The following is a 19,643-nucleotide window of genomic DNA, read 5'->3' as shown; positions in this document are numbered from 1 at the left end:
TGCCTCACACACTCATCACCCACCGGGCTCAAACACTCTCCTCTTTCATTCCTGACACTCCTGTTTTCTTCTCTTCTCTCCCACTGCTGCTCGCCCCGTGGGAGGTAGAAAGGGATTTTATATAGGCTGAAGTGATATCATTGTTAGTGGTCGTCCACCGAGCTCCACTTTAAAGCACACACAAGCAGAAATGATGGGCGATCTAATGTGTGCAGGTGACCGAGCAAGCAACGGTGGGGCACACACACACACACAAAAATGCACGCACACACATTTTTAAAAACACACTATCTCCTTCTCTTGTCGGCTGTCAAGAGGATTTGTTCCCACGCCGTATGGGGTGTGTCCTCATGACTGACCAACTGTGTGTTTATGTGTGCGTGTGTGTGTGTGTGTGTGTGCGAGTGCATGTGTGTGTGTGTTGAAGGATGTATCAGGACACCAGGGGCTCCTCCTTGGGGATTAAACTCGTGTTTTAAGGTCAAAGTGGTCTGCTGAGCACACACATACACGCACACACACACACACACACACACACACACACACACACACACACACACACAGTTACCTCAGGACAGAATTAGCCAGCGTCACTGTTGTCAAACAGAATGTATTAGCTGATTCCAATTGCAATATGTTGTCCTGCTAGCTAATCCATTTAAGTGCCCACACAGGTCCCAGTAGTATACCAGTATATACCAGAGTCTCAACTGGGGAATTACTGTGTGGGCATGTGGTTCATAGTTGACTGGCCATTCATATAGTATTTAAATTGCCATTTTTGAGGTTAGGATGAAGAGAACTACAACAGAGATCCAAATCTTATTGCACAGGACCAATATACCTATCTACTGTATTTAATGCTCACAACATTTTCATTTTTTACTGACTTTTACTGATAAAAATACCAGATGTTTGGTTTGACATCATTTAGCACATCTTCTCCCAGATGTTATATCTCATGCACCCCAAAAGTTGTTTGTACTTTTTTTCTACAAGAAGGCACTGATCAATGGTACTGGACATGTTCTTTGTGACATCTCTGCAACTTTGAGCTGAGAAAATGCTTCCTGGAACAGAAAGAGATACAATGTAAAAAATGTAAATTAGCTGCATATTATTTATTTAACCTGTTCAATTAGTGTTTTTGCTAAATTGTAATTTTTTAATGTGTTACGGTGTGACCTATCATCTACATTCACTAGATTATTGGATATCATGTTTTGTAAAAGTTCTCAGATGATGTAGCATAATGATTTTGTAGAGTCCGGGAGTAAAATGTCTCAGCAACTATTAGACAGGTTGCCATGAGATACATTTTCGGCTCAGGATGAATTGTTGTTGTTGATCATTCAAATATTGGTAAAATGTGACATTTTTGAAGGAATAATTTAAAATTCTAACTTCTAACTATTGAAAAAAACCCACATGTATCTTCTTATGTGTTGTAGAATGAGATTCAGGGGTTATACTTTATCCGTTTATACATATGTGTTGTTTCTCAGAGTCACAGTGTGGTGAAGGTGATATCACACTATCTAACATCTTTAGTTCCTCTTGTACTGCTTGTACTTAACCTGTTCTCCATTTCCACCATTGCCCTGCTTCCATATCACTAGCTGTTTATCCTTACATGACCTTGACTGTGCAAATTTGGATAGTATCATTTACATCTAAATTAGCATTAGTTACAGGTATTGACTGCCCTGACTGTGAATTAAATCAACCCCATTGATCCAATCTGAGCCAATGACAGATACAATTGGGACTGTGAGTCATGCAAAACTATCCAGTCTAGTCCAAATAAAAGGTAATTGGCTCAGATGGATTACAAAGCCAGTGTTTGAATTAATGAAGTAGACTAGGATATTGTCAGGGTGACCAAGTTTAGGCTAATTCAAGCAACAAAACCTTTCTTTCAGAAGATCAAGTACAATATGGAAGGAGCTGATATTAAAGATCTGACAACTACATTTAATAACTAACTTTTAGAACTATTTAGACTAATTACTGTGGTATTATTCTCGAAAAGGAAAATGAATTGCTACTTCTTTAATAGTGCTTGAATAAAAAGCCCCTGTCGTATTACTTAAGCTGATTATTTGGGAAATGTTTTTGGGGTGAAACGAGGAAGAGGATTTTAGAAAGGGATAAGAGGGTTTAAGATTTGTTTTTGAACGTGGGTATTAATGCTTTTTTTAAATCCCATTGTTATGAGGCATTGTAGCTTTAAGGCATTGCTGTCTCTCAGTTGACTGATTTTGGGGTGTCATTGTGTTTTCGGGTGATTCTGTGACCGTCTAGTCTAGACAGATGACATTTGTCACAATATGGTTATTTGTGTCAAATGCGCTAAAACCTTAAAGCCAATTGTTGTTCGTTCGATGTTGTTTGGATATGGTTGGAGCCATAACACAGATCTGTACATTTTTAACAGTATTAGTGGATGTTTCATGTTGTAAACAGATTAACTCCTGGAATAACACAGGCTCTTAACAGCAAAGACTGCAGTTCATAGTTAACCATAGATATCATATAATGTTTTTTGCCTAATAGGTTAGATGTAATTTGTTTGATCGATTTGTTCTTCACACTTGTACACTTGCAAGCTAGAAAAGTGTTTGCTTTATTAATAGAGGTCTGTTAAGGCTCAGTAAGCATGTCAGCAAATCCGTTTTCTCCTTCTCCCAGACACGAACCTTTCTTCCACCTGATCGGATGAATTCACCAATCACTGGACTTTGCCTCTGGTTTTTAGCCTGGAAAAACTTTGGTGTTGCTTTTTCTGGAAATCTTTCTTCCAAACTATAAACCCAGCATCTGTTTCCAAATTAACTGGAGGTGAAATACAGCCCATGAAGTTACAGGTGCAGTTTTTGGAGGCAGTGAGTCACGTTATCATCTCTCTCTGTGTTTTACTGCTTCGTAAATCTTTCAGGTGGTGGGCTGTTTCAGGGAAGTATTACAATGCAAGTGGAAAGAAAAGATATCATGTAAAATGGCTCAGATGGACCTTGTATACTTTGACCTTGATGAACTCGAGCCCAGAGCACATCCTAACCTTTAAGTGGTCAGCCTACCACGAGTCTGAGGACAGCCTGAGGCAAGTTGAGGACCTTTTCCAACAAGCATTGAGCTGTTTTGTGCTGTACAAAGAAAGATATGTCATGATGTAGAAGATGTACTATTATCTTTGTTTAAATCAACACTCTTATCTCTTAACTTTACATTTCAAACCATTATTTTCATTCAGTACATTTTCTGGTCCATGAATCTTCATCATTTTTTTATCAGTAATTCCAAACACTTTTTCACTCACTTATTATCTTGGCTTATACTTTATATAACACCAGATGAAAAATGAATGCCTCCAATATTCTTGGCTCTCAGCTCACGCAGGGACATTGTGTCAAAAACTACAGATGCATGGGACGCAAATAGTCACATCTGGAGGGCGCCTTCATCCTCACCATCTCCTTCATTGGTCTGACACTTTCAGTCGCCATCACTGTCACTCTTGACAAGCCGCTGCCCCGAACTCACCAATGACGACAGTGACGATCCCGTTGATTGCTGATTGAAGTGGCAACAGCAGATGCAGTCGGATGGACGTTTTGACAATGCTGGTGTATGATTAGACCCAAGTGTGGCCACAAGTAAATGATGATGAAAGGTGGTGAAAGGTTGTCAGTGTGCACATAAAGTATGAGGGAGAAAGAGAGGGAGAGGAAATGGGATTGTGTGTGTATGGGTGTGTGTGTACGTGTATGTGTGTGTGTGTGTGTGTGTATTTTGGCAAAACAGTGCACAGTTAAAATCCTCTCTTCCAGGATATGCTTGGTCAGACGCGCTTTATCCACAGGACGTCACTAAATTGCCCGAGCTTGTCAATAAATGTACTTCTGTGCATGAGAGTGTGAGTGCAGGGCGACCCATTGTTGATATTGACTGTGTTGCCTCTGCTGTGCTTTACACTGTATTGACTATTTGAAAGGCCCATTTTCCAATAGGTCATGTGTGCTAAAGTATTTCTGTAGCAAAAATTGTCCTCATTTGCATCATTTTGAAAACATAGTTATAGCAGCTTTTACTTTATTTGTATTCTTTTGTATTATTATATAATACTATAAGCATTTCTAAGGTTTCAATGGCAAATATTGATTGAGTGCTGCTGTACTGTACACATACTGTCAATACCTTCAGCTTCTTTAGCTGCCCTCCATTAGTTGTAATGGCGAGATCAGATGTGTATTGATCTTGGCAGTGTAGGGACAGTGTTTGTGTTGTATGCAATGAGATGGCTTTTCAGCTTTATAATGTAGTTTTGTACAATATTTATTCTACTGGAATTCATCTACATAATATTGTATTTGCACACTGTTTTGAGGAAAATGGATACAGACCTCTCAGCAGCCATTTCTACCACCTTATTTTTGCATAAATTAGAGTGAAAATCATATGTGATGGCCCAAGCCAGTGCATAAAAAACATTACAGCAAGGCTTTGTTTCATTTACAGCCTCACCATATACACTGCTTTGAAATGTGTACTGTAATACATGTAAGCAGGAGCTGTTTAGGAAAGGATTTTAACAAAACTGACCTCACCTGTCTGTCTAGTTACTGGTTGCTCATACGCACAAGAAAATGCACTCACACAGTCTCTTGCACACACAAGCACACGCACACTCTGCCCCTACCCCCCTCTAAATGTCAGAATGCATTGATTTTGAGATTGTGAGCAGGAGCCCACAAGCAATTTCAGGTTTAGTTTGTGTCTCAACAAAGAAATAAAAAAAATAAAAAAACTGGCAGTGTATTTAAAGGTCAGGGAATGGAGGGACTCTAGTTATGTGTGTGTGTGGCAGAATAGGACAGACAAATTTGTAAAGTAAAGAAAGAGGTAAAGTGAATTTCTTTAAATGTAGATAAATTACCTTTTTTGGAACCACAGAGAATAAAAAGAGAGCAGTGTAGAGAAAAGCCAGTAAAATATTTTGTTTGTGTCTGTGTGTGTGTGGTCTGTCAGGCTACATTTGGGCAGATTTCAGACCTCAGACCACTTAATTGGGGACGGCTCTTCAAACTGGGCACAAAAACTATGTCCCCAATTGGGAAAAAGCTTATTTCTGGGTCAGTGGTTAAGGTAAGGGTAAGCTTAAGGTTATGGTTAGGGTTAGATAAGTAGTGGTGGTGATTGGGGTTAGGATAAGTCTCCAGGAAATGATTGGAAGTCTATGACTGTGATCTGGTGTGTGTGTGTTTTCTGTCACAGGCTACTTTTGGGGACAAATTTCAGACTTCAGACCAGTTAATTGGGGATAGCTCTTCCAACTGGGGACAAAAGCCATGTCCTCAATTTGGAGAAAGGTGAGTTTTAGGTCAGGGTTAGACAAGTACTGGTTATGGCTAGGGTTGAGTCTCCAGGAAATGTTGAGGAAAGGTTAGGGTTATGTCTATGTAATGTCCCCAAAAGTGATCTGAGATGTGTGTGGGTGTGTTTTTTGTGACTTTCTTATTAGAGTGAGAAAATATGGAAATGCATTTCTTTCTCTATCTCTCTCTTTCACATAAGACACCAGTGGAAGCTGGATATTTCTTTGCATTACAATGTCTGTGAGGCGTCAGCCAACAATTGAACCTATTTCAAAAAGCCTGTAAAGTTGCATCATATAAGTAACATAATGTGTTTTTCTAAGGTAATGTTGGATTTGCTGAGGATGAAGGTACTGTAAATGTTTGCAGCATTTGGTTGGAGAAGATAATGGTCCACATGCAAGAACATTTTGTATTCTTCTCCTAAAACTCTCTTCATTTAAACTCTGCTTGAGCTTGTTGTGAATTATTTGTTTCAGCCTGCTGAATGTCACCTGTTTAAGAGGAGGTGCGTGTTTGTGAGATCTGATCATTAGCATAATCAGCATGCCTAAAATTGCCTGAAGAGTGAAAAGATTAATTTTACACTGTGGCGCTTCAAGTTAAGTTTTGGAGTGTCAGTAGTTGAGAGAACCTAAAAACAAGTAGAAATTGAATACAATGACGCATGCGGAGCAGCACTGTACTGTGACAGAGATAAAGAATGAATATTTCAAGATGAAGTTAGATTGTCTTTCTAAAGCAAAGTGCTCTGTAATGGAAGGTGGTCAAGGGATGTGACAATCACAGATCTATTAAAGGATAATATTATAGTCTATGGTGATTTTACACTGTCAGCTGTAACACAAGATGATACTGGACAGAGACCTGCAGAAACAACCTGAGGCAGCTGATGGAGAAGTTTCCTAGCAACTACTGAAATGTAGAAGTTTCTGTGCCAAAATATGCCAATAACAATCATTAAATCTAAAAACCCTTTCAGAAAATTGGCAGCCACAATGATGCCACTGTGGTGCACAGAATATTAATGTATTCATTTTGTTTTAGTTATATATTTTATTTTAGCTGACTTTGTTATCTCTCCAATTTCTCTCAGATGAAGACATTATAATTCTAAATCAAAGGATGAAGGGAAGAGATGATATTTCGATGTTGTATAACCTATGAAAGGTCTGGACCACTTGTAAGTTCTATTTGTACCTATTCTAAGTATAATGAATGCTATAAATTATCTTGAATCATTCATGCATGCCTCTTAAGAAACTAATCTTGGTTGCAATTTGCAGCCTCATTGCTATATGCCATTAAATCCTACACACTGGTCCTTTTAAGATGAATTTGCTGCATCTCTGAGGATATTTTCTCTACTGAAGTACTATTCAGCCTGTTAAATAAATTAAATGAGTTGAAAAAACTCCACATAGTGCCACTTTAAATTAAATTTATCTGTAGTGTCCAATCTTGTCTCCCAAACCAGACTCCGACCCTAAAATGACCTCAAACTCATGGCAGGCAAACACTTCTCTGAATGTCTCTGCCTTGGTCAGGACTTTGACCTAACACACAGATGCACACACACACACACACACACACACACACACACACACACACGGACACATGGACACACTCATTAATCTGTCTTTCTGCAGGAGAAGCCCCTGCTTGGTGTTGAATTTAATCTCAGTCTCAATCCACAGGCACTAATCCTGCAGATTATAGACCCCTCACTCTAGTACACACACACACACACATACGTTATTAACAGCATATTTATGTGTCAATCCCCTCTGAGCGATACTGTGCACTCAGCGTTTGCCTATATGACACCAGCTGAAGCGTGGACAGATATGCACACATATTCTCATGTGTAATATTGTATATCTTGACATAATGACATGCATGTATGTTTGGTTCCACTTGTGCATGCATGCCTTCACATACAGATGTACCATCATGTACCATCAGCATATGACCCACGACTGACCTCACTCAGCATATTGTTGACTTTAGATGGATAGAGCCAATCACACACATATGCAAACACATACAAACGCATCAATTATTAAGGTGATTAAGTTCTCACAATTAATCTGTCTCAGTGTCAGTCATAAAACTAACAACTGAAATATGCTGACTTTCACCACATGTCAGAAGAATGATGTCCAGATTATACAGATACACATGTCTCTGTGTGTTGTGTAATCACATGTAATCTGTAATTATAAAGACACTGGACATGGTACTCATATAATCCCTGTGACCTGGTAAAGACAGAGATAGGTCCAGATATAAATGAAGATTATTTTTTACAAATGGGCAGCATTAATAACTTCTTATGAAGATGAAATGTAGCTCAGAGGGAAAGAGAGTAAAGATTTTGGACATATTTGGGTCTCTGTGTTCTGCTGAATGAGTAAATGTTTTCATCTCACAACCCCCCCCCCCCCCCCTTTGTATTAGCATCTCACAAACCCAAGAAATGCTTATTAACTTTGCAAACTAGACTTTTGTAGTTAATATGAGGGCTTTGCTCCCCCCACTTCAGCATCACAACACTTCATTTCTGAACAGCATTGTCAGCTATTGAAATAGTTATAATCAGCTCCACACCAAAACAATACAAATCAAACAAGGTGGTACTTTCTTCCTCCGAAACATTAATCTCCATTAATACAGAACAAAATATAGAAGCAATTGATGCACATGCAGTGACTGATGGGGAGAGATAGAGGCACATATCCATTCATTATAAATGGTATTGATTCTAACCGAGAAATTAATTATTAAATGAAGGCAACCACTTGGTACCAACCTTTCAAACACCAGTAACACCATAGCAACCACTTAGCAACCACATCAAGCATTCAAGCACCAGTCTATCCATCTCTTTCTCCTCAAAATAATTTGTATTCTATTAATTAATATTGCCAGATACATGTTGAGAAACCTTACTGCTGCCTGTATAATGTCCCAGTTTTTTGAAAATGTTGGAAGTGTCACATGTATATACCACATGTGATACAAAGAGACGAGGTCAGGAGGAATGATGTTGGCACAGTGTGGAGGATTTTACAGCATAGACTGGAGTATACATCCTGAATCCCGTGCGTGGTTAGGGTTAAGCAACGTAAGCACTTTAGTTAAGCTCATAAGTTAATTAAAAATGCTTTTTTGCAATATGGTAATTAAAGAAACGTAATCCGGGCAGCATCAGATGTAATTTCAAGACATTGTCGGCCCATTAAAACCCTCCCGCTCCAATCACATTGCACTTTCCTCACAAAACACATTCTCTATTTATAAATTGCTAAAACAGAAACATTTATTATTAAATGATGCATAAAAATACAAATATTCCTGGATAATAGGGTGAACCTCTATACAGTTTCATTTCATATTCTGGTTATAGTCTGGTGGCCTCTGAGCATGTGGGTATGTATATGCATGAGAGGAAAGAGAGATTATTATAATGGAGAACTGCCAGGAGAAAGTCGGAGTGTGTATGCGTGTTTGTGTGTGTGCTTGTATGTGTGTGTGTGTGACATGGAACGATGCCAGTGAGTCTGGGTGTTTCTGCATTAGCCTGAGATCAGAGCGTTGTGTCATGATTCTTATACAGTTCTAGTGTGTGTGTGTGCATGTATGTGCTAGTTGGGATGGTTAATCACTGTGACATTGATAACTTATCTATCTCTCTCCATCTCTCCTTCCTGCCTCTGCTCATTATTCCTACATCATCTTTCAGCTCAGCCAATCAGTCATAAACAGGCCACCAGCCATGCATACAAAGTGCCACCAACTTGTCAAACCAGTCCATGGTCACTCTTGTCACACATTATGTAGCACTAAAGAAATGTTGGCTAGAGTAAATGCTGACCTTGCCACATAAAGGCATTATATCCACATATCCAGCCTCTATTGTCCTCTCTCATTACTCCTTTCTCCTTTATAACTTATTTTAAATGCTATAAATGCTAGGTTTCTTACGCATTCAGTGTAGCATGTTAGCATGTGTGGCCACCAATCTGAACACAAAATATGGACATGTACATTATTAACAGGCTTGCATCCTGTCTTATAGTTAGAAAAAGGTCAAGCGTTTAGCATACATGATATTACTACAGTAGTCTTTTAGGTTAGGTTCATTTTTCTGAAATAATAGCAGTAATTCATTCACAGTGTTATTGTAGCCTCTAGGTTAAACATCTTCCGCTGACACTAGTAACAAATGTATCCAGAATTCATATTTGTTGAGGCTTTCCGTAAGCTAAAATACATATTTAATTTCCTGGTGTTCTGACATGGTTGCTTAATGTAGCATTTATATCCCCTTGATTCCTATCTGTGATATGGAATTGTGAATTTCTATCATCTCATGCACGTGGTAAGATGAACTACTGTACATAAGTGTCAACAAATTGGTGGCAAAATGTCTAAAAAGCCATCATTACTGGGAGTTACATCTTCATTAAATCCAATTTAAACACTGGCTTTGTTAATTAAAAAGGAGCGGTAGCTGACACTAATTGTTTGCATCTAGTTTTGCTTGTTAATGAACTGCTGCTAGTATGTGACGTGTTTAAAAAAAACCCATTTAGCTAATGGAGGTAACATCTTGGAATTTTTAATTCACCCTATTCTGCTGACAATGCATGAATATGTGCGAAGGTTTGCTCTGTTTAATTTTGTGTTTGAGGTTTGGCATACTCTTTTATAAACTTGATTTGCTTTGTCAGCATTGCTTACTATGTTGCTTGCAATGTTAGTAATATATTTCTATTTTATTCTCAATTTAATCTATATCTCTATTTACAGTTTTTCTCGTATGTGATTCTGTGTTATAGGCATAGCTGGTTGACATTATTGTTGCTTGTCTTCTCTTGATATGGACAGATTCATAGCCAAGACATGTACAGCTGCTGGTTATTAAGTGTACAGTACACACAGGCTGCATTATTCTTAGTATATGCTTTAATATAATTTAAATGCAATAACTAGTCTACCTTTTCCTCTTCCATGTGCCAGTATAAAGTAATTTATCTATTATATTGTCTGGCTTTTGGAAGTCTGCGTGTCTTGACATGTAATGAAACATGCCTTGTTTGACTGTGAGTTTTGGATGTGAATCTTTTGAATATGTGTGACTGGGTGCCATTTTGGCTCCACTGAACAGCATTGGCCAGGAGCCAAAATGGCAGATGGTTGCTTGTCTGCAGGGTTTGGATTCCTACAGGGCCTCTAATACAGCAAACACAGACAACTGGGTGGAGAAAAGATGCTGCTCGGATGAGGATGCTGTTATTCATTGTTTCTCTGTGTCTTTCTTTCTCCTTCTTTTGCTTTCTCAATCTTTTCTTTTTTTATTTAAACTTTGATTCTGTCCTCACTCATTCCATTTCTTTGTAAGTTTTTCCCCACCCATTCCATTTCGTCCTCTCTTTGCATGTTCCTTTTTGTGATGTCTGTTCCCATTTTTAATATATTAATTACAAAAGAGATGTTCTAGAGGAAGACAGACAAGATAAGCATAAGACAGAATAATATTAAGTAAGATATCATCTATTCACAGCGTCATTGGTTTAATCCACCATGTCACCTTTATTAATTTATTCCCTCCATCTACACTCTCTCTCTCTCTCTCTCTCTCTCTCTCTCTCTCTCTCTCTCTCTCTCTCTCTCTCTCTCTCTCTCTCTCTCTCTCTCTCTCTCTCTTCTGAAAAATAATATTTGAAGCTTTAAACAACCAATTTTGCTTTAAAAACTTTGCAATTAAATTAATTTATCATTTATCACTTTTAATGGCTCCAAATGTTTTCTAATAGCATATTTAATGAGTGTCTTTCTCATCTCTTCTCATTTAAGGGGTTTTAGTACAACTATAAATTGCAGCTCTATTGATTTTTGTAGTGTAATTACATTCAAATTAATCAACTTCAAAGTTTAACTTGTAAATCGAGGGCTTACCATGCAGGCTGAGAAACATTTTTACATTTTGCATTCTCATTGCAGCACATTTTCAATTTGTACAATTTTGCTGATGCTCTTGTTCGGAGCATTTTGCGGTACGTGACTACAGCGCAGTAAGATTAAATCCCAATAGTACAATCAGTCTCTGATATGAAACACACGGGATGAGTTCCAGGACAAGAGATTAGATTAAACTTTGCTGTGCATCTAAAAAAAAAAGAATTCAATTATCCTCTAGCCAAACAAATTGATAAGAAATAAAAAAAATGCTGAGCACTGAAACAGGAATCGCATCTATAAATTTGTTTTGGGGTTGATATTAGACAGTCGTTTCATTCTGAGGGAAATGATGACAGCTGGGAAGAAATTCTCCTGCAGCAGTAGGGGAAAGGATGTGTGTGTGTCTTCCTAATTCATGCAACCAGTCATTTCTGTATTTCTTTGTCTTGTTCTTCTCACTTTTCTTAGTCATTCCATTCTTCTCCCACTTTCATGTCATCATTTTGTCCTTTATGTCTTATCGTTCTTTCTCTTCCTCCCCTGATTCTGACTCCATCTCATCCCTGTCAACCTCTCAACTGACTGCATCTCACTGCATCCCTTTCTCTTTTCCATGTCGATTTTTTCTTTCTCCTGGAGCAACAGTATGTATACACCCGGTTGCCGTGGCAACGAGAGGAGGCCACATGAGCGGGTGGATGAACAAAAGACCCAGAGACCCTTATCCAGAGAGAGAGAGAGAAAAAGAGAGAACCAGAGAGAGAGAGAGAGAGAGAGAGAGAGAGAGTGAGAGAGACTGAAAATCAGATTTCATTTTTAGGCGAGGGGTTTTGGTGTATGTGGAAAATGAAGAGGAGGAGGTGGAGGAGGAGGAGGAGGAGAAGGGGGTAGGGATGGATAGTGTAGGTGAGGTGAGTTCATAAATGAAAAAGAGAGAGAGAGAGAGAGGAAGAGAGAGGGGGGAGGGAGATGTGGTTAACAAAGCAAAAGAAGGGAAAAAGCCTTCTGTGAATAAAAAAAGATAAGCTTCAAAATGCAACAGGGCATTATGTAAAACTGTGGCTGTGACCAGTGGAGGTGTCTCAGCATGAGAGATCATTTGAAATCGCTTTGAGGTGCAGAAGATTGGGTGTCATTTTCTTATTGTTAAGATCATTTCAAACGCTTAGCTATTTCTATCGGTGGTACTTTAGAAGGCAATTTGTGTCAAAAAAATCAGTTTGTTAATAATATCTTTAAGGTATTTCACTGCATGTAATTTAATGAAACCTTTCCCACTTCTATACTGTATTAGCAGCTCCACATTACTCTAGTGGTCCAACAGTGTGCAGTGTGTAATTTAGAGCAGCAGTGGAGAAGGCTATGTGTGCCAGATTTTAAGCCACAATATGGATTTTTAGCCAGCAGTTGGTTTAACACAGAAGAACCAGTGCACTAGATTGTGTTTACTGGAGAACTGGTTCCTAACTAGGCGTCTGGGGGGCCCCAAAGGGTCCCAAGTAGGAGAAGAGGAAGCAAAGACTGAACAAAATTGTTTAATATTTCAGACATTTGTATAATTTTAGCTTTTTCCTCAAGAAATAATGGAGAGTTTCACCTCCTCAGGACTAAAAACTATCAATGATTAAGTATGAGAAGGCATCACTCTGAGTCACAGTTCATAGACACATGAAACATGTAGAAAGTGTGCTCAAGAAGTGCAGGCATTGCTTGTCCATTAAAGGTCACAAGCCAAGAAGTTTTGGGGGCCAGTGTCCTGGAGTGTGAAGAAATTGTCAATTTAATTTTGCTCTCTTGGATCAATTTGGTGCATGACCCAATTTAATTAAACTGATCAAAGCTGGTCATCATTGCACTGAAAGTGGGAATAGCTAATGTTATGACGAGGAGCAGTGACATTTTGTGATATTTAGGAGGTGAGTCATCGCTAGTAAATATTTCTCCTGATGTCATATAGTGTAGGTTGAGAGGATGTGGTTGTGTGGGTCTTTCCAACACCAGTCTCTTCAGTGATATGTGAATGTTGGATTTTTTTTGTTTTCTTGATAAAAACTCTCTGACATCATAAGAAACCCACAAACAGACTTCTGTTGAACTTCACCAGAATGCAACATTTCATTGAACTTTAAAAGAAGTTCAGGAGAGTATCTTGAGTCCTTGTACTAGATTGGTGCATTCATGCTTTGTGAGTTCTCTAAAGCACATTGATGCAATAAAATTGATTGAAAGCAACAGCAGGGCAATGAAAACAATGAGTTTAAATCTGACAGAGCAAAATGTTGGTAAGCAGCAGCTGTAAAAAACTTGTGCTGTTTCAGTAAATGACTTTACACTTAGATTGGAGTTGTTTAAAGACTCTTTATATTTTACACTTTATTACATTACATTCCAGTGAGTTCAGCATTCAGCTATAAAGTGAAAACCAGTTTATTCAGGAATGCAACCTTCTATAGCTCATTTAGGGGTTTGGTGTGATAATTTTAGTAGTACAAAGGCTCTTTTTTTTATCATGAACTCTAAATATACTGTTTGATATGATAATTAATTATCCATAAAATAAATCTTTCCTTTAATAGACTACCTCAAGGTTTCCTCCGATTACTCCAGCAGCAAAGAAAACAACTAAATGTCTTTTGTAACTACTTTAATCAGCATCTTCAGCTGCACTGCTTAGCTAGTAATTATGTTACCCTTGTTATTGCTCACACTGAACAAGAAACAGACTTTCATTCAGTCTCACATATTAAGCTGTAACCTGGTAATAATTAAGGAGAAAAAAAATACACTTGGGAAAATGTCAAGTTGATTTCCACTTCAAGCCTTCATTATTTCTGCTCTTTTTCATTAACTTGTTTTTTCAGAAGAGGCGTGGATTCACGCATTGAAACAACTATGTTAGCAGACTGACACCATCAAGGAGGTTATCTTCTGATGAAGCGTTGGACGCAGTTTGTTACCTTTCATAATCAGCTATAAAATGACCTCAAATGCTTCCTTCAGTCCATTAACCGTTGAAGTAGATAATTAACAGCTGATCTAGTGGCAAACGCTGTCCTATTTGTCTAAGTAAACGTATGGAGCGCCCATTCTTATGCAGAATATACAGATAGACCCTTCAGGGCACTAGTGGGAGAACCATATTCAATTATCTTGCCTATTAAAACTTGTCAGGAGTGTGTGTGTGCGTGTGTGTTAGCTCAAACGGGACAGCCTTATGCAAATATAATTACACCAATTAAACCACAGAGGGGCCTCAGAGGGGGTTTTGGGTGGAGCGATTGGCAGCAGTTGTGTGCGAGTGTTGGTGTGTGTGCCAGGAGGTATGGTTTAGAAATCTGGCTCTCCGATGTGCGTATGTATGTGAGTTGACGGGCACATGTGTGGGTGTTGACATTCTGGAAACACTGTTCTTCACACCCTTCCCTCTATACCCCCCCCCTCCCATCAGCACCACCACCACCACCACCATCACCCCATCCCCCAAAAGCCTGCTTCCCTGTCTGTCTTCAGGGAGTTGAAGGAGCTCAAAGGAGATGCTGGGGAGGACTTTATGTTTGGTGGTGAGATGGAGGAAGGGATGAAGACACGAAGGGGGAATGAGAGCCTGGAATACTGGAGAGTGGGTAGATGAGAGAAAGACATGAATGAGTTAGCCCAGGAGCAATTCAGCTGCCACTTTACATGTAATTGGAAGGATATAAAATATGGACCAGTTTTTTCTTATGTGACCAGTAACATGAAGAAAAGGTCTCACATATACATTGTGTTATTTGTCAGACGCTTTTATCCAAATTGACTTATAATGAGACAATAAATGAGACAATCAAACGTTAGAAGACAGTGACTGTAGTAGCTGCAGTACAAATTCTTGTGTAAATCATCTCCTTATTATAATTACGTTGTTATTTACTAGGGAATATGTCTTTGGACAAGTTCTTTGATTTCTGAGATGATACTTCCACACTACTACTGATAGATGCACACTGTGTGAAGGCTGAGGGATGGATGACAAAAGCTGAAGGCACAGCCACACTAAAAGGGCGAGGAAAAGAAAAGAAAAAAAAATGGGAAAGAACTTTAAATGTACTTTACAAGGCTGCTTTTACACCTCCGTACACCTGGCCAATCATTGTGTTGGGTTGTATGTAAGGTTATAGAAATGGTCAAGTGCAGCCTTGTGTCAATGTCAGAAAGGTGTAGGATGAGGGGAATTCAACACTGCTGAATAGGCCAAGAAGCACTTTGTTTGAAGCATACTGGCGCTTTTATGGCATCTGTTTGAAGTCTGCTTTATTTTTGAAGAGTGTATCTTACTTACTTACTGTAGAGAGGAGGATAGAGAGGAGGATATCCAAAATCAACAAATTGTGTCCAACATTCTTACTCTCTTCCATAGCCAATAAACTGAATTTTAATAACCAGTCGTCTGCTGGTGTACATTCAAGGTTAAGGGTTTGAGAATTCTAGAACAAAAGTGGGGTGGATGAAAGAAGATGAGGGCAGAAAAAGAGACAAATACATCCAAGCTCAAGGATGGACTGAGAGGAGTGAGGCACAAGAGGATATCTGAGCAAAGAAGTAATGAAAAAACTAAATAGTGGTAGAGTCAGAAGAGTGACTGGCTAACCTGATATAATATTTGCTGACATTTACTTGTGATTTTTGTGCTTGTTACCCCCCCCTTGTTTCCCTTGAACAGATCGGTATTTATTGGGTTTTGCCCAAGGGGGAACACCAGCGACTACTGCTGTCAGGTTAAATTTACTCCTGAGAAGCTACCTGTTCATACAGACAAAAGAAAAACTGCAGGATTTTTTCTGACATTGTCTAAAAAAATCTCTTCAGTCTTGCTGGCACGGTAGATGAACTGTCACCGCAATGCAGTTGAGGGGGATTGTATCGAAAACATCAGCGGATACTGGAAGTTGTTGTCAAGCATTCATCTCTGTGTATTACAGAATACACGACAGCATCACGCACTCGGCTGCACTTTACTGCGTTTACAGCATCTCATGCAATCTCAATAAAGTGCAGTCAGGGTTGAAATCAAGGAAATTAAGTGTTTTTTGTGATCACTGCATGAACAGGTAAATGGGATACAACAGATATTCATTCATGGAGGCAGTAAGTTATCAAAAAAGTTCAGATGCAGTGTCACTCCAGGCTTTGTTTCTCTATCACATGATGAATGAAAATGAAATGCCACTTTTCATTGTCTTTAGTCACTTAGATATCAATTAGACGCTTAGTTTTTTCCCACATGAAATCATACTTTCTGTAAAAGTCTCCCATCAGGTATCCAAAGATATGCACATACACTATGACCAAATATATCTTGCTTTTGTCAATTCAGTGCAGCATACTTGTGCAATGTACATGCAATAGTGTAACCTGAGTTTGTCATCCAATGTCATCCAATGCAATGTCTGCACATGGCATATAATAAAATGTGGTTAAAGATAGTTGAGCAACTGCAATACTTGGTTAAGGTTAAGGGACAGTCATGGTTATGGCAGCTATGACAGAATAAGATAAACTTTAATGTCTCATGAGAAATTTGTCTTAGGCTAAAGTTCTACACAGAGCTGCAGTCATGCAATACAGAAAAGGAACTGTACTCTCCTTCAGGAAGAGTCCGACGTGCTACATAGCCATCCACCACCCTGACCTCCATACCCTTACTTTCCACATCACTGCATAAAGGATACTCTACTTCCTGCATTGCCACTGAATGTTGGCACATAAATATCCAATATGGACAAAATTCCTATACGGATATTGGGCTGGTTTCTATACCAAACTTCTGAACCACAAATCTATTTTCATTCATTGATACCTCTTTATTCATTAGTACATGGGCGATTAACCCTTAGTGAAGCTTTCAGAGAAAAATGAGACTGTATTCTTTTACACTATTTGCTTATGGAGAAAAAAAAGTTCACTATCCCACTATAATTCTACCTAACACCAGAGGACATTGAATGTGAAAAAGGTATTTCTGATTTTTTAATGTTTTAAATAAATATGAGTCACATTTTTTGAATAATCTAGAACAGTCTCTGTAGAAAAAAATGTGTATCAGCTGCACAGAAATCTAAAAAGAAAGTAGATTTTACCATCTTGGCCATGCCTTACTTCCCTCACAAAGTAGTTAAGTGTTTATACGTACTAAATGTTCTTTTTTTAATCTTTAAGGGTGACAGACACAATAAGTAGCTTTTGGCCCATATACTAGATAGATCTCTCTCACATACACACAGCATAGAGAGACTGAGAATGAGACATGGAGTTTGAATCTACTCTGCTCTGCCTTCTGCTCATGAGGGATGAACCCTTTTTTCTTAAAAGGGACTCAAAGCTCCATAAAATATGCTCTAATCTCATACAGTATTTAATGAACATATGATTTATGTGCACTACCCACCTTTCAATTTCTATTTTAGCTCTCAGAAAAACTTTAGGTCTGTTCATCTCCACTCCTCTCCTCTCCTCTCCTCTCCTCTCCTCTCCTCTCCTCTCCTCTCTTCTCCTCTCCTCTCCTCTCCTCTCCTCTCCTCTCCTCTCTTCTCCTCTCCTCTCCTCTCCTCTCCTCTCCTCTCCCCTCCCCTCCTCTCCTCTCCTCTCCTCTCCTCTCTTCTAGAAGTGGCCTGGTAATCAGTCAGCAGATGTTTGGGTGGGAAAGACGCCACTCTCTTCCTCCTCCCTCCTGTCACTCCTTCGCTCTCTTTTTAATTCCCTCTGAATTTCTTCCTTCAGTCCCTGGTCACGAAAGCTTAAAACCAAGGAGCAGCTGGATTCATTCCTCATTCCTTCCTTCGATCAACCTGTTCTCCCTCCAGATGAAATTATGAATCCATTTTCATATGCTGATTATTGAACCATGTCTTTTATTAATAGATGCAATTTTAGAGTGTTCTCAACGAGTACAACACACAACAAAGCCCTCTATTCCACCCCCTCTCTGCTTGCTCTTCCCCTTCTACCTCTTTCTTGAGTCTCAACCCCCTTCTTATTACCGCCTGCATTTCATCTCCTGCTGTTTTCTGTTTGCTTAAAGAAAGGGCTCACAGGGACAAATGAGAGCGAGATGGATATAAGTAAAGGTTAAGATAAAATGACATTAAACAGAACGCGCATGTTTCATATTACTGTGTAACGATTCATCACATCACAGTGTATACAATGAATGAAAAATTCAAGTTGGAGGACAACGGGGGTTGTTTAACCCTGGTGAAAGCTGCAGCAGCTGAAAATTCAAGAGAAGAAAATCACATTTTTCTGTGTGAGAGCAGCTGACGTTCACCTTCGAGGCAACACAAGGCTACAACTGTTTTGTGGTGAATAGTTTTACATAAAGCACCCTTGAACAATGGGTTGTGAATTTGCTGACCCAACCAAGAGCATCACCCACTCTGGAAAGATTCCTGCTTTGCTTCGTTGTAATAAGAAGTGGAGATGCTGGGGATTGAACCCAGGACCTCTTACATGCAAAGCAAGCGCTCTACCACTGAGCTACATCCCCTCTGTATAAAGATTATTTTATTATTAAGACTTTTTTCAAAGGGTGCACCAGAGGATGAATGTCATAACCTTTCAGAGCAGCTGAACCGATGTATCAGCTTTATTCAAACCATCCTTGATTTATGTAACTCAACTGAGAACATTACTCAGTGTGGAAAGTGCCTTGTGCCATACCAAAGTACATAAGAAGTGGAGATGCTGGGGATTGATCCCAGGACCTCATACATGCGAAGCATGCGCTCTACCACTGAGCTACATCCCCTCTACAACTGGTGATTGCAGTTTTATGATTCAACCTTTATTTGAAGATGCAGGTAAGACAGTCTGACTGTCACCACCTTTTCTCCATTTACTGCTTGCTGCAGTTATTGCTTACAAATATATGATGAAATGTCACAGATTTGTTGAATTATAATGCACTTTTAAAGGGACTGCCACATTTAAAGGGGACATATGCTTTTTGACATATAGACCTGAAAATAAGCACAATATGCTCCTTTAATATTGTTTAGTTTCATAGACTATTAGAGGTGTCCTGTAGAGTTTAGCAATTGTTACTATTTCTTACTAAAAGTACTGTATGTATGCTTAAGGTCTAACAAATACACGTAATGCATATTTCTCTAGACTTTCTCCGTCTTCACTTTTCTTCTTCTCTTTTTTGAATATTTGAAACAGTTCAATGTTTACCTTGTTTTCCAGCCAGCAGTCTTTTTCTTCAGAGCCTTTATTGGCACATTTCTATGCCGCACGACCATCAACCATCGATCAGTGAATTAA

General features: G+C 38.9%; 2 non-coding genes across 2 annotated transcripts; both read right to left on the bottom strand.

Annotated features, from left to right (window-relative positions):
- Positions 1–18,792: 18,792 nt before the first annotated feature.
- trnaa-ugc (transfer RNA alanine (anticodon UGC)) lies at positions 18,793–18,864 on the bottom strand. The gene has a single exon. It is a non-coding gene; the product is annotated as a tRNA-Ala (tRNA).
- Positions 18,865–19,053: 189 nt separating this feature from the next.
- trnaa-cgc (transfer RNA alanine (anticodon CGC)) lies at positions 19,054–19,125 on the bottom strand. The gene has a single exon. It is a non-coding gene; the product is annotated as a tRNA-Ala (tRNA).
- Between the last annotated feature and the right edge of the window lie 518 nt (positions 19,126–19,643).

Source organism: Scomber japonicus, chromosome 22, assembly GCF_027409825.1.
Source record: "Scomber japonicus isolate fScoJap1 chromosome 22, fScoJap1.pri, whole genome shotgun sequence".
Taxonomy (NCBI): Eukaryota; Metazoa; Chordata; class Actinopteri; order Scombriformes; family Scombridae; genus Scomber; species Scomber japonicus.
Note: the sequence above shows the minus strand (reverse complement) of the source record. Positions and strands in the feature narration are given on the sequence as shown.